This window comes from Canis lupus, chromosome 4, assembly GCF_011100685.1.
Source record: "Canis lupus familiaris isolate Mischka breed German Shepherd chromosome 4, alternate assembly UU_Cfam_GSD_1.0, whole genome shotgun sequence".
In the NCBI taxonomy this organism is placed as follows: Eukaryota; Metazoa; Chordata; class Mammalia; order Carnivora; family Canidae; genus Canis; species Canis lupus.
In genome coordinates, this window is record NC_049225.1 from 9,233,210 (window position 1) to 9,248,630 (window position 15,421).

General features: G+C 41.9%; 1 long non-coding RNA gene and 1 other non-coding gene across 2 annotated transcripts; both read right to left on the reverse strand.

Annotated features, from left to right (window-relative positions):
- Positions 1-4,857: 4,857 nt before the first annotated feature.
- Positions 4,858-4,960, reverse strand: LOC119871659. The gene has a single exon (XR_005358731.1). It is a non-coding gene; the product is annotated as a U6 spliceosomal RNA (small nuclear RNA).
- A 2,873-nt stretch (positions 4,961-7,833) lies between these two features.
- Positions 7,834-15,167, reverse strand: LOC111095696. The gene is made up of 3 exons (XR_005357545.1): positions 15,058-15,167; positions 12,568-12,779; positions 7,834-7,990 (listed from the first exon to the last, which is right to left on the reverse strand). It is a non-coding gene; the product is annotated as an uncharacterized LOC111095696 (long non-coding RNA).
- Between the last annotated feature and the right edge of the window lie 254 nt (positions 15,168-15,421).

Below are 15,421 nucleotides of genomic sequence, written 5' to 3' on the forward strand. Positions count from 1 at the left end.
CTTTGAGGTCCATTATAAGTACTGTCATTTACAGGCCATTTCCCCCAGTAGGTAGGTTTGGGGGAGGCGGGAGGGTCAAGCACAATGACTTACACAGCTTTTCACTCCCCCCTTCCTTTGCTTTCAGTGATCCTCCCACCCCACCATTAGCATCATATTTATAGAAGGAGAGAGACAAATGTATATTGGGTGATGCTGTGGCACCTCCTCCTCAGTGACTTGTGTCCCTTGTCACTCTACACTTCCTCTCCTTCTTTGAGGCTTACCCAGCCCAGCCTCCTGCCCTCTTGTTCTCAGGATGCAAACACCAACCACAATTCCTAGGACCTGGGCTCTCAGCAGCAGCGAGAAGAGGCAGAGAGAAGCATGTGTACGTCCCCACCACCTCGCAGCATCCCTCGCCCTGTCTGGGTCTTCCTTCACTCTGCTGGCCGCTCCTGTTTACACAGGATAACACAGCCAAACAGTTTTTGGCACGATCCCAACACAATCACCATAATTCCTCCAGCTCCCAATATGGATCAGCGTTGCTTGATTAAACACATCCGTTTAAAGTAAAAGCCTCATTAATATCCAGGGTTGTAAGCCCATTTCACTTGGATAACTGCTTGCCTTATTATTTGATTTGATTTATTCCTCTGCCCAGCTGCCATCCTAAGTCTCCTCTCCACTTAATTTAGCATCCAAAGTAGATGTGTCCGTCTCGCCGGACATTCAGTCTAGAGGAGCACCAAGACTGGAGGCCCTCCCAGTCTTGTTTTTGCCATCTTTCAAAAGTCTCTCCTTTCTCTCTGGAGTGGAGGATATCCAGGACATCTTAACCCTGGAAAGAGGAGGAAAATAAAACCAGGCACAATAGAACAAATAGAGGCTCGTTTCCTACATGGGCCATGAGGGATTGTCTTCAATGCATGGAACTCAAGTTAAGTCTACGCTGGTCCTGGCTTCCTCCAGGGACCTTCACTGACACTTCATGGGATTGTTGGGATAGTCTTCCCACAGAGAGATGGGGATGGGGATGGCGGCTCTCTAGTCCCATCCATGCCATTGAAATCATCTCTGCAAGGTCACAGCTCACACCTGTCATCTTGGCTGGATTCTGTCCACCTCCCCCTGGATGTCTCCCAGTCTTGAACTTCTTTGGAGAACAGCCCCGTGCTAGGCACTCTCCTGATTGACTTTCTCCATGTAATCCCGGGTTCCACAGTTTTCCAGATAAGAACACAGTGGGGGGAAAAGTCACTCCCATGCTGCCCCTCTGCTTGTCCCTGGACCAGTAACTCTCAAAATTATGGAGTGGTGGAGACAGAGTGCTATCTCCGGCTAGCCGGTTCTGATTCACCTCCCCTGAAGTTTTCTCCCTCCCCTCCAATCTCCTAAAGGCCCATTCCAGGGAGAACCAGACATGTCCTTTCAGGTGTGTTGAGAATGTTTGGGAAGATTTTGCAGGTGGTGGGGGGTGTAGTGTGGAAGGGCCTATCTTCCCCCTTCCCCTGAACTCTGAGATGTATTGGGGGAAATGTGTAGGAAACTAATGTCCATACATCTCAATTCTTCTGATGCAGATCATGGGCACTAAAAGTCAACTTTCCACAAGAAACGGTGCCTCTCCTCCATATCTTTGAAATATGAAAAATTTATGTGACATGGAACTGAGGACAGAGAGCAAACTAAGGTGGCCCAAAAGATTGTAGGGATGATAAATGGGTTTCAGTGGGTGGTGGGAGCTGCTGAGAGTTTATACTGATTATCAGTCATCACTATGATTTGTGGAGGATTTCATTTTACAAAAGGAATTAGAGATGATTTGAGATTACTTCAAGATAAATTCACATTACCTTACTTGACTTCAAAACACGTCATGAGTGGGAGGGAAGGAATGGAGTGATGGCTTGCACCTGTAGTCCCTGCCCCACGCTAAGTAGACTATCCCCGGCAAGGCACCCAGGATGGGGCTAATGATGATGCATCACCACAGAGCTTTCTTTCTTCACACAATTTTTTTGCTGTTTCATCAAAATTGAAGTGCATCCATTGAACCTCATCACGCGTGAAGACTCCATCCATCAGGTATGACAGAGCAGGGAAAACGATGGTGAGATGTGCTAGTGGGGTATTTTCTGAAAGCTGCCTTCTGACCTGCAGTTGGGGAGAGGGCCTAGCCTTGGAGCCAGGTGGAGAGAAAGATGGTGGTGTGCCACCTACCCTCACTTGCACGAACAAGTTGAAAACTAAAACAAAAGGAAGGCCCCTTCATCTCCTCACAGAACAGCCTCTGAAAAACACTGACAAGCTGCCAAAATGATTTTCCAGTGGTGAGGTGGAAAGAAACGCTGTGTTTGGGATGGAAATGAGTAAGGGAGGCTGAGACATAGCCCTGTGCTCTGTCAGAGATGATCCTGTGTATTTTCCACGAGGTTGCGAGATCTCTAAACTCTAAGCTATGTCTTGTTGATGTTTCACAAAAGATTTAGGTCAATTGTCCATGCTACTAAATGAAGCTGGATGCTGATGGAAGTTATGGGAAAGCTAAAGCCCCAAAGCTACTCTTGCTGCTCCCAAAACTATATGGTTCCAAAGCCAGAAGGCAATTTGGGGTTCTTCTCTTACTGCCACCATGATATGTCTTTTATTTGGCAAACATGCACTTTATTTTTTTTTAAGTTTTTATTTATTTATTTATTTTTAATATTTTATTTATTATTTATTTATTTAAGTCACAGAGAGAGAGAGAGAGGCAGAGACACAGGCAGAGAGAGAAGCAGGCTCCATGCACCAGGAGCCCGACGTGGGACTCGATCCCAGGTCTCCAGGATCGCGCCCTGGGCCAAAGGCAGGCGCCAAACCGCTGCGCCACCCAGGGATCCCTAAGTTTTTATTTAAATTCCAGTTAGTTAACAGAGAGTGTACTGTTAGTTTCAGGTGTGTAATACAGTGATTGGACATTTCCATACATCACCCAGTGCTCACCATGACAAGTGCATTCCTTAATCCCCGTCACCTATTTCCTCCATCCCCCCCCACCTCCCCTCTGGTGACCATCAATTTGTTCTCTATAGTTGAGTCTAGATACACATGTACTTTAAATGTACTGTGCCCAAGAATCCATGCTCAGCTTTAGCTGAGTGCCAGGAAGATTTCAGATTTTGCCCCATAGGAAGTATGATCCCAATGGGCTGACAGCAAACCTATGCACCTGTCAGATTACCCTCTGCCTACAACCTTTCCACCCCTTGGCACTTGCAGTGGCTACCAGTGTATCCCATCTGTTCCAACACTTGCCTTTGGTCCTGAACAGGGCTTCCTGGACTGACCTCCATCATGTAACCAGCAGGAATTCTTCATTAATGACCCAGCATTGTCTAGCATCATTGTTGCTATGGTGATAGTCACTTATGAATATATTAGGAGAAAAATAGCCACATTCTAGCAGGTGTACAGTCCTGGTATGGCATACAGCACTGGCTTATAAAGTTCTCTAATTTTCCCCAAGACTTCTCTTTTCCCCAAGACTTAAATTAGGAACCGATATGTAACTGCTAAGAACACGATTTCCCTAGCAACAGGAGAAATGCTATTCCCTCCTGTTGGGGAGGCTAAAAATAACATTGCATGTACCACTGTAACCAGCTGGAATCTACGAATCATCTCCTGTAACATCCCTCTGGTCATAGCAGATGCCTAACTCCCTGTCTCATCCAGCATCAAGGTGACCTTTCTAAGGCACAAATGTCATTCCTGCATAGAATCCTTCAGGCTTCCCTTTTGACAAGGGGGGGAAAGGTCCTAGTCAACTTGATCCTTGTGAGCAGGGCAGAGCTCTCTTCCTCCCCCTTCCCCAGCACACCAATGTTCTAGGCATAAGCAATCACTCAGGATTCTCTGAACAGACCGTGTGTCTGCCTGCCTGGCTGCCTGCCCTCTCTCCATCCCTCCTCCCTCCCTCCCTTCTTTTTGATATAATTAACATACAATAAAATAAAAAACATCCTAAGGGATCAGTTCAACGAGTTTTGACAGCTGTATCTGCAGGGTGAGATACCGAACATTTTCAGTGCTCTAGAAAGTTTTCCCATATCCTTTTCCAGTCGATCCACCATCCCCCTACCTAGAGGCAACCATTTTCTGAACTTCACTGCCGCAAATTAGTTTTGTCTATTCTGGAACTTCATAAATGGAATCATATAGACAATATTATTTTGTGCATTCCATTGTGTGCATATGCCACAATTGGTTTTATTAGTTTCAGAGGTAGAATTTAGAGACTCATCAGTTGTATACAACACCCAGTGCTCATTACATCTCGTGCCCTCCCTGATGCCCATCACCCAGCTACCCCATCCCCCACCACCTTCCCTCCAGCGACCCGCAGTTCGTTTCCTAGAGTTCAGTGTCTCTAATGTTTTGCCTCCCTCTGCTTTCATCTTATTTTATTTTTCCTTCCCTTCCCCTACATTCATTTGTTTTGTTTCTTAAATTCCACATATGAGTGAAATCATATAGTATTTCTCTTTTTCTGACTTATTTCTCTTAGCACAATACCCTCTATTTCCACCCATGTCATTGCAAATGGCAAGATTTCATTCTTTTTTTTTTTCTTTAAAGATTTTATTTATTTATTCATGAGACACAGAGAGAAAGAGAGAGAGAGAGAGGCAGAGACACAGGCAGAGGGAGCAGGCCCCATGCAGGGAGCCCCACATGGGACCCGATCCTGGGTCTCCAGGATCAGGCCCTGGGCTGAAGGCGGCGCTAAACCGCTGAGCCACCTGGGCTGCCCGATTTCATTCTTTTTGATGGCTGAGTAATAATCCTCTATGTATGTATGTGTGTGTGTGTACACATTTTCTTTATCAAAAAAATATGGAATGCTTCACAAATTTGCACATCATCCTTGTACTGGGGCCATGCTAATCTTCTCTATATCATTCCAATCTTAGTATATCCGCCGCTGAAGTGAGCACTATGCCACTATTTTAAAATCTACTTTTCTGTTGATGGACCTTTGAGCTGTTTTCAGTTTGAGATTATTATGAAGAAGGCTCTTAAGAATATTTTCATGCAAAAAAAAGATAATATTTTTATGCTAGTCTTTTGGTGAACAATCATTTATTTCTCTTGGGCAAATGCCTAGAATTGGAACTGCAGGGCCATGGAGTAGCTGTATGGTCATCTTTACTAGAGCCTGCCAGATGGTTCTCCAAACTGCACGTGTCTTTTGACTCTTCTATCTACATCCCCGCTGACATTTGGTATTTTTTTTTTTTTATTTTACTGTTCTGGGTAGGTGTGTCATAGTGTCTTATTGTGGTTTTAACTTGCATTTTTCTAACAATTAATGATGTGAGTATATTTTCATGTACTTACTGGCCCCTTGCATATTGTCTTTTGTGAAGTGGCTGTCCAAGTATTTTGTCCATTAAAAAAATTGATAGTTTATCTTCTTATTAATTTATTAATACTATGTTCTGGATGTAAGTATTTATCAGATATATGTTCTGCAAATAGTTTTTCCCTATCTGTGCTTTGTCTGCTCATTTTCTTAATGGTAACATTGATGACCAAAAACTTTTAATTTTGATGAAGTCCAATTTATCAGTTATTTTTGTCATGATTTGTCCTTTTTATGTCTTGTTTCAACAATCTGTATCTAAGTGAAAGTTGCAAAGAATTTCTCTTATATTTTCTTCTAGAAGATTTATAATTTTTTTTTCATACAGGCTTTTGATTCATCTCAAATTACTTTATTTGTGCTGTGAGACAGGAGTTGACATTACTATTTTTCCCCAATGAAAATATTCAGTATTTCTAGCACTATTTGTTGAAAGATTTTCCTGTCACCATTGAATTATTTTGGCACCCTTGTCTAAAAATAAGTTGACTGTAAAAGTAGGGGTCTATTTCTTGTCTTCTATTGACCTATGCTTTTACCCCTACACAATACCACATTGACTTGATTATTGTGTTTATAGAAAGACTTGGAATCATGTAATGTAAGTTCTTTAACACTTTTCTACATCAAGATAATTTTGGCACTTCTAGGTGCTCTGAATTTCCATAAAAGCTTTAGAATTAGATTTTCTATTTATTCCCCCAAAAACTTGCTGTTAATTTTGGTAGGCATTCCTTTGGAACTATTAGATTAATTTAAAGCAGATAAACATTTTAAGACATTGATCCTTCCAATCCATGAATATGGTGTATTTCTCCACTTGTTTATATCTTCTTTAATTCCTCTCAAAAATGCTTACAGTTTCCAGTGCAAAATTCTTTTTAAAAATATTTTATTTAAATTCAATTTGCCAACATATAGTATAACATCCAGTGCTCATGTCATTATGTGCCCTCTTTAGTGGCAGGGTAAAATTTGTGCACATCTTTCATAATTTTATGAAATTTATTGAATATATAGGAGTGAATTTACACTCTTAGATATTTGACTTTTTAATGCTATTGTAAAGAGTATTGTTTTATTGTTCAATAAAATAAAATCATTTATTACTTCATCTGCGTACTTTGGCATGTGCAGTTCCAGACATAGGGCATGGCTTTATGTACCTGTCACCCCTCATTCTGAGCATCACTCTCTGTAGGAAGCCCCTCTCTCTTTTCCTGGCCTGATTTAGTAATCTCATTTCTGTGTTATGATAAAAGTCTGTGTGGGTTCTATAATGAAACCCACAGTGCAAAGATCCTGTCATATTCAACTATGTGTTTATTGCCTTCTCCTAACTAGACTTGGAGAGCAGCAACTGTGTCTCTAGTCTCTGTTAACAATATTGAGTGAAATAGTCAGCATATAGAGTCACAAGTCAAACAAGGACATCTTAAAGTCGTAAAGAATTTCAGCTGTCATCAAGTGCAATTCTCTGCATGAATCTCCATTTTATCATTGCATGTCCAGAATGCAGCCAACCTGTCTAGTTTGGGCTATGGCCAGATATAATGCCCTTTATGCTGTTCTTTGTGTCCATTAAAAGTAGACCTGTGGAAGAGGCTTCCATTGGAATTGAAGAACATTCTGGATTTCCTGCTTGAATACTAAAGATCTCGTGCCACATCTACTTGAATAATATTTTCTCCCCTTTGTTTTTTGGTTTTAGGCATAGTTAAAACATTCTAATTCCTTCCCTCTTAAGCATATTCATTTGGTACCATTTTATGTTTTAGAAAGTTTATCTTTACATTTCCCCAATTAGTACATAATAATTACCTGATTGTTGGTATTCATGCCAATTCTAGGCAGTATTACACAGTGAGAAATTGTAGCTCCTTGAAACTTTTTGTTCTGCCCCTCATTAGGTGTGTAATTTTGTCTCTACATGTATGAGAAGAACTGTATGATTGTGTTCATTGTACAAATTTATTATGTTGATGGAAATGTGGTTGTTCATCTCTAGGAAACTGGAAAGGTATAGTGTATTAAATGCCTTTTATGATGTATCACACAACAATTAGAAATGGTGAACCACGGATGCCTGGGTGGCTCAGAGGTTGAGTGTCTGCCTTTGGCTCAGGGTGTGATCCTGGAGTCCCGGGATCGAATCCCTCATCTGGCTCCCTGCAGGAAGCTTGCTTCTTCCTCTGTGTGTGTTTCTGTCTCTCTCTCTCTCTCTCTTTGTCTCTCATGAATAAATAAATAAAATCTTAAAAAAAAAAAAGAAGTGGTGAATCAGATACATACATAACAATATAGATGGATCTTAAGAACTATGCCATTGGGTTCAGAAAAAGAAATATGTAACACAAAAACATTTATGTAAATTAAAAACTCATCAAACATCAATAAAAATGCATCAAACAACAAACCTCATTTTTGAAAAATATATCGAAACAAATATACACCAGAATTCTTTCCGAGGTAGAAGGGTGCATTTTAAGAGTGGGGAATAAGGGATAAAAGTGGACCAAGGAAGCATGCAGCAGACCTCTAGTGATAATATGCTCTGAAATGAGGAACTTGAGAAATTCAGGCTTCTGATTATAAGATCTGAAAGAAGAGAATAAAGTAAAAGATTTTGAGAGGATTAAATGAAGTAATTCATGAAAAACTCTTAGCAAGTGCCTAGCACATAGTAAATATTGACTAATTCCATTAAATTAATATTAGTAGACTAATATGTGCTTTAAAAGCACTGTTTATGGGGAAAGGGACCTTCATTTTGCTCATTCTGGCATCTCTAGCACCAGAACAGTGCCTCGCTCATTATAGGTGCTTGAATGAATACCAGGCATTGAGATACAATGATGAGCAAAAGCAATATTATTTCTGCTCTGAAGGAGCTAACAGTTTGGAAGAGAGACAAATACCAATAAAAATTTATTTAAATAAATACAAAATCGCAACCGTTTCTAAATGCAAGTGCTCATGGTTCTATCAGAGTCCATAATGGGAACATTTAAACTGGTCAGAGATATCAGAAAAAGCGTCCTTAAGCAAGTGACCTATGAGTCATTGTGAGTAAGAATTAACTAGATAAAAACAGGATGGTCATTCCAGACAGGATATACAGCATGTGCAATGTCCCTGTGGCAGAGGAGAGCTTGGCAAATACAGGAGCCTGAAAGGCAGGGTGAAGGGACCCAGCAGGGCAGTGAGGCTGGAGAGGGGGTGGGGCTAGACCATGCAAGGCCTCACCAACCATGTCAAGGGACTTGTCTTTATCTTCTGAGCAGTGAAAAGTTGATGAAAGGCTTTAAGAGCAGAGGCACACAAACACAATCAGATATTCTTTTTTATTTTGTTTGTTTGTTTGTTTGTTTGTAGAAGTAGGGAGGGGCAGAGGGAGAGGGAATCTTAAGCAGGCTCCACACCCAGCAGGGAGCCCGACAACACGAGGCTTGATCTCAGGACCCTGAGATAATGACCTGAGCCAAAATCAGGAGTCAGATGCTTAACCAAATGAGCCACCCAGGTGCCCCCAGATTTCTTTTGTAGAAGATCATTCAGGCATCAGTTTTTAGTGTATGTGGCACCGGGCTAGTAGTGACAGGATAGAGAGAAGTGAGTGGATAGCAAATATTGGCTGGAATTATTATCATGTCTGAACCATTGATATAAGACCATCTTCAGGGAATCCCTGGGTGGTTCAGTGGTTTAGCGTTGCCTTCAGCCCAGGGTGTGATCCTGGAGACCCGGGATTGAGTCCACACATGGAGCCTGCTTCTCCCTCTGCCTGTGTCTCTGCCTCTCTCTCTCTCTCTCTGTCTTTCATGATTAAATGAATTTAAAAATCTTTAAAAAAAAAAAAAAAAGACCATCTTCAATATAGTTGATTCCTAGATATTAAGAAAAGTCTGAATCTATCTGAAATAATTTTGGTGCTCATAGGAGGGACTTATGGATTATAAGATGCCCAAGGCTCACAATGAGATGACATCTCTAAACAAACTAAGGGCAAAGGCCATTCCTCTATCTCTCCTCATACTGTCGCTCTACTTGACACCTGGAAGGATTTGGGCTCTATAAATGTTTTACTCCAAATGTATACATTCAAACTAGTTGATGATGGCCCTGGCCGCATTAATATGCAAATTCAACACATTTATCAACTAACCTTGAAGTCTGGTGCTGCCAACAGGCCTCTGCCTGCCCATTTCCTGGACCATACTGGTCCAGCCCACAGGCTACACACTTGCCTGCCTGGAGGAAAGAGAACACATGTTCTGCAATCTGTTTGTCACTCACCTACAGAGCCACGTCAAGGGACACACTAAGTCAACAGACTCCTACAACCATCCCCACCCACCCTGGCTATCCCTACCCTGAAGCAGGACCACAGCTAGCCTCTGGAACAAAGCTCAACTCGAAACTCTCAAAAATCAAGTTGAGTACATAAACTTGTGTTCTCAGTTTCCTTTCTAAGGTAGCTCACCCACCCTAACTTACCCTCAAATTGCATCCCATGCAAAAAGCTGTCACTGTGAAGCAAGTCATTGCCTCTCACCTTCCAAACCACTCCATAAATTTTAGTTCCTTTGTACACTTATGCAGGGGAGCCCCTCACAACTTGCCACATGATGATTCAGTATTCATTTCTCATGGGAGGCATCTTATGATCCCTTCAGATTCTAAGAATCAAAAATACAGGGGCGCCTGGGTGGCTCAGTCAGTTAAGTGTCCAACCCTTGATTTCAGCTCAGGTCTTGATCTCAGGGTTGTGAATTCAAGATCCTCGTTAAAAAGCATTCCAGTGAATGCTGGTAAGCATATAGAAAATATCAGTACCTGGGAGAGGGGTCACCTGAATGCTGAATTGTCCATCAGATACTTCTTTTTCTTCTGCTAAGTATCAACTAAGGGTTCCTCCAGTATGGAATCCAGCTTGCACACTAATGCATTCATACCCTGAAACCTCCCAGGGTGTTGCCCTGGTCATTCACTGACTATAGCAGTCATTTACTATATCACTTGACAAATTTCCTAAGTACATACTGTACACAAAGCCGCCTTTGTGGACACAAATTTCTGCAGGAAGGAAGAGCATATGCTTGAAAGCACAAGCATTAGGAGACCCATATTTCTGCATAGTGTCTTCAAATGCAGAGAGAAACATGTTCTTACATGTTCTTACATGTGTAGGACAAGTGTCAGCCAGAGCTGCCCTCAGAGCTGCCCTTCAGCTCACTCACCTGGACTCTGAAGTCAGCCATGCAGTCAGGGAGCAAGTTCTCTGCCAAGCCAAATTAGTGGTATAGCCTGGCCTGAGACGCCAGGGGGATGCAAGCAGCTCCTGTCCCATTGTTATCCACATCTCATGCTCCTACATTACTCTCCCTTGTATTCCATATTTGTCGATTTAAAGGTGTTTAAAGTTCATCACAGTACTCTTCACAGTCAAAAGGCAGAGAAACCCAAATGTCCATCAACATATCAATGGATAAACAAATGTGGTCTATCCATACAATGGAATATTATTCAATCTTAAAAAGGAAGGAATTTCTTGGGGAGCCTGGGTGGCTCAGTCAGTTAAGCATTCAACTCTTGATTTTGGCTCAGGTCATGCGATGGTGGTGCGATCAAGCACTGTGTTGGGCTTTGCACCCAGCAAGGAGTTTGCCTGGGATTCTCTCTCCCTCTGCCCCTCCCCCTCCTCATGCTCTTTCTCTGAATAAATAAAATCTTTTTTATTTTTTTAAAGGGAACGTAATTCTGACAAATGCTACAACATGAACTTTGAGGACATCATGCTACATGAAATAAGCCAGTCCAAGTACTGAATAATCTCACATAGATGAGGTCCCTAGAATAGTCAGATTCCTAGATACAGAAAGCAGAATGCTGGGGGCCACGGGGCAGTAGAAAGGGGGAAGGGGGAGTTAGTGTTCAATGGGCACAGAATTTCAGTTTTGCAAGATGAAAGAGTTCTGGAGCTAGTTGATGGTGATGGTTGCAAAATGGTGTGTATGTACTTTATGTCTCTGAACTGTATACTTAAAAATGGTTAATTTGATAAATATCATGTAATGTATAGTTAACTACCATTCCTAAGTAAAAAGAGATGTTTAAGGGGCGAAATAACAGCAGATGAGGTCAGTAGGAGTAATATGTTTACTGACCAAAAATATTTGGTCAGACTGTGGAAGGTCATCTACCTGGCTGATCCAAGCAAGCCAGCCTCTGCAGAAAAGGAGCAGTTGTGGAGGGAACTAGTGTTCTGGCCACCTGCCCCATCACCACCTACGCACACCATCTGGTATTCCAGGTGTAGACAGAGCTTGATTATTAACCCAGGCCAGGACTAGATGGATGGGTGCATAAAGGATGGGGCATGTTGGAAAGATCAAGAACTATTGAAGTTTCAGAGTTGTCCAATAGGAAAGATGGTGGAAAGAACCTCAGGCACCAACAATTCATCACTAAATACTCCACTGGATGCAAATTCCAAGCCACTTGCTGGGGTGAACCTTCAGAACGCTCTCATTAAAGATGAGGTGAAGTGATTTTTCCCCAAGCTACACAGATTGATGGAAGGGGCCCCCCTCCCCTCCTGACTCTGGTGCTCTTTCTATTCTTTCATGAAATAAACCCACATTCTGAAGGAGGTTCAGCCCCTCTATAATCCTTATTATGGGGGACAGACACCCTCAAATCCACCCCAGAGTCTCTGCAATGGCCATAGTTACCTTTCCTTTCCAGCCTCCCCTAAATTTCAGCTGGCCAGGAAGGATTTAGGCTGCCCCTGCTCCAGTGAACCTCATCCATGGACTGTGTATCAAGTCTGTCCTTCTGCTAAGTGGTTGGGCTCCGCTGGACAATGTTTGGGGAGCATGCAGACCTGTTCCTTTGTACAGCACATCCTCAGTGAGGCCCCTTGATTGTCCACAGTGACAGCTCCAACTGCCGTTCCCCTTTCCTTAAGCTCCTGAGACACCCACACCTCACCCATCCAGACTCTGCCTCTAACTTGTCCCTGACTTCATCCAGAAAGTTGAAGCCAACAGGTCTAAATTTGCTCTTTGTCCATCCTGCCCTGCCCCCTCATCCCCTGCAGGTCAGACTACAAGGGTCCTTCCTCCTGCCCAAGACCTTTCTTTTCCTAGAGGATTAGATTCCCTTTTGCCTACCTCCAGTGGGTTCTCCATCCATAAATTATTTCCTCTTCATGTCCTTAGGCGCATTGTCACTGGATCCTTTGTCTCAGGTTAAAGCTTTCTCCAAAGATCTCTTGATCCTCCAGATCCTCACCTCCCATTCGCACTCTGGTCCCTCAGCAAGCTACATATCGTTTAGATCCGAGAACTGTGCATAGGCGTATTTATTCTCTAAATTATTTTGTCTTAAAAAATAAATAAATAAATAAATAAATAAATAAATAAATAAATAAATAAATGATTTTGTCTTTTGGCACCATTTGACTTTGCTGACCCCTCTATTCTTATGGAAATCCTCTCCTTCCTGCCTCCTACTGCTTTGACTATTGCTTCTTGGTGTCCTCGGTTTCCTTTTTCTTCACTTGCCTTTTAAACATTAGTGTTTAAAGGGAGGTGGTCGGTTTGGTCCACTCTCCTCCTCCTTCTCTTGGGCATTTAGATTCATTTGTTTGCTCTCAACCCCTCATCTAAATTTGGATCCAGCTCTGACCTTTCCCTCAAGCTTTAGACCAGCCTACGGAGCTGCCTTCTGGGCATCTCCACCGGAGAGTCTCAAACCACCTCACAGGAAGCCTGTCTGAAAAGGGACTCATCCATCACCTGCTCCTCCACAAGACGCTGCTCCTTCCACATTCTGATGTCAGTTCTGCCTGCTTGCCAAGGTCACAAAGCTGATGCTCCCTGGGACCTTTTCCCTCCACACCTTCTATCAATTACCGGATCCTGCTGAACATTCCTCATCCTTTATGCACAACTGCTCAAATTCAGCCCTTATCTCCTCTTGCCTGGATGCTGACAGTAGTCTCTCAGCTGGTCATCCTGCCTTCAGCCCGGTCTCCTTCATCTTCATCTCAGTGAAGCTGACACAGAGCTCTACCTAACACATAAATATGTCCCTGTTGCTACCTGGATTCTAGCCCCCCTTTTTATCCCCCAATTTTATTTATCTATTTATTTATTATTGACTAGGCATGTGAGTGGGGGGAGGGGAAAGGGAGAGAGAGGATCTCAAACAGACTCCACATTGAGTGCAGAGCCCAACGTGGGCCTCAATCTCATGACCCTGAGATCATGACCTGAGCCAAAATGAAGAATTGGTTGCTCAACCAACTGAGTCAACCACACCCCAAACCTATTTTTAGTGATTTCTTATCATCAACATAATAACATTCAAGCTCTGTAGCTTAGCATATAAAGACTTTCATAAACAGCTTTTATGTTTCAGTTATATCAAACCATTGTTTAATATATTATACCACTTTATTATAGAATTATTAAAGGATACATTTTCAAGTGGATAAGCAGGATTCTCATACCAATATAAAATGAACACATGTCAAAGAGTTTATTTTGTTCACTATTTAATCTGAGAAACAGTCATAGGGTACAACTGATTATAAGGAAGATCCCAGAAACAGACAAATATGGAGACAATAAGGAATACTAATATGAATTTGTTTAACAGATGCAAACCTGTGTTTTGTGTGTGTGTGTGTGTGTGTGTGTGTGTGTGTGTGTGTGTGTGGCAGTAAGGAAATCCATTGTCCTTCCATTGGGAAAAACTCATTTTCATGTCAACAGTCATTTGCATGGAAATCATTGCAGTATATGAACTAGCACCCCACAGTTCCTCCCTAATATTAACATCTTACATTAGGATGGTACATTTGTTTCAATTAATGGACCAGCATGGATCTCCTGGTATTAACAAAAGTCCATTCTTTATTCAGATTTCCTTAGCTTTTATCTAACATCCTTTTTCTATTAGAAGAATCTGGTATACGTGTCACACTTAGTCACCAGGTCACCTTAGGCTCCCCTTGGCTGTGGCTGTGACAGTTTCTCAGACTTTGTCTTTGATTAATTAGACAGTTTTGAGGACCGGTCAAGTATATTGTAGGATGCACATCTACTGGAATTTGTGTGATTTTTTTCTTTTCTTTATTTATTCATGAGAGACAGAGAGAGAGAGGCAGAGACACAGGCAGAGGGAAAAGCAGGCTCCATGCAGGGAGCCCAACATGGGACTCAATCCCAGTCTCCAAGATCACACCCTGGCTGAAGGCAGCACTAAACCGCTGAGCCACCCCGGCTGCCCTGTGTGATGTTTTTCTTATGACTAGAGTTCTAGGCTCTTAGGAGGAAGACCACAGAAGTAAAGTACCTTTCTCATCACATTATATCATGAATCAATGCTGGCAATATGACTCACTCCTTTGATGTTGACCTTAATCAACTGCCTTAGGTAGTACCTGTCAGATTTTTCTACTGTAAAGCTGCTCTTTTTTCCTTCTTCCATACTTTGCTCTTTGGAAGGATCTCACAATGTGCAGCTCTCACTTAAGGAATGGGAAGTTATACTAGTCCTCCTGTAGGGTAAAATAACTACATAACTCACTTGAAGTTATTCTGCATAGAAGATTTATCAAAGATTTGTCCCTTCTTTCTTATTTATCAACTTACTCATCCTTTATAAATATCAATGTGTTGTCATTTGTTAATTGTTGTTTCCAGCACTTTCTTATTTTCTGGCACTACAGACTTCTCCAGGCTCATCCTGTTTATTTCCTGCCCCAGTCCTAGAATCAGCCATTCTATTCTATTCCATTCTATTCTATTCTATTCTATTCTATTCTATTCTACTCTACTCTATTTCCTTTGATTGGAACCCAAGGTCTGGGTACTAGGTGCACTCACTGATACTGTGGTGTCATTGCTTCTAACTTTTTTTTTTTAGCATATAATAGAAAACTTAGCATTTATTCATTAAAGCATACAGGAAATCTATGTATTTCAAATAATCTTACAAGTAATAGATTCTCTGTGT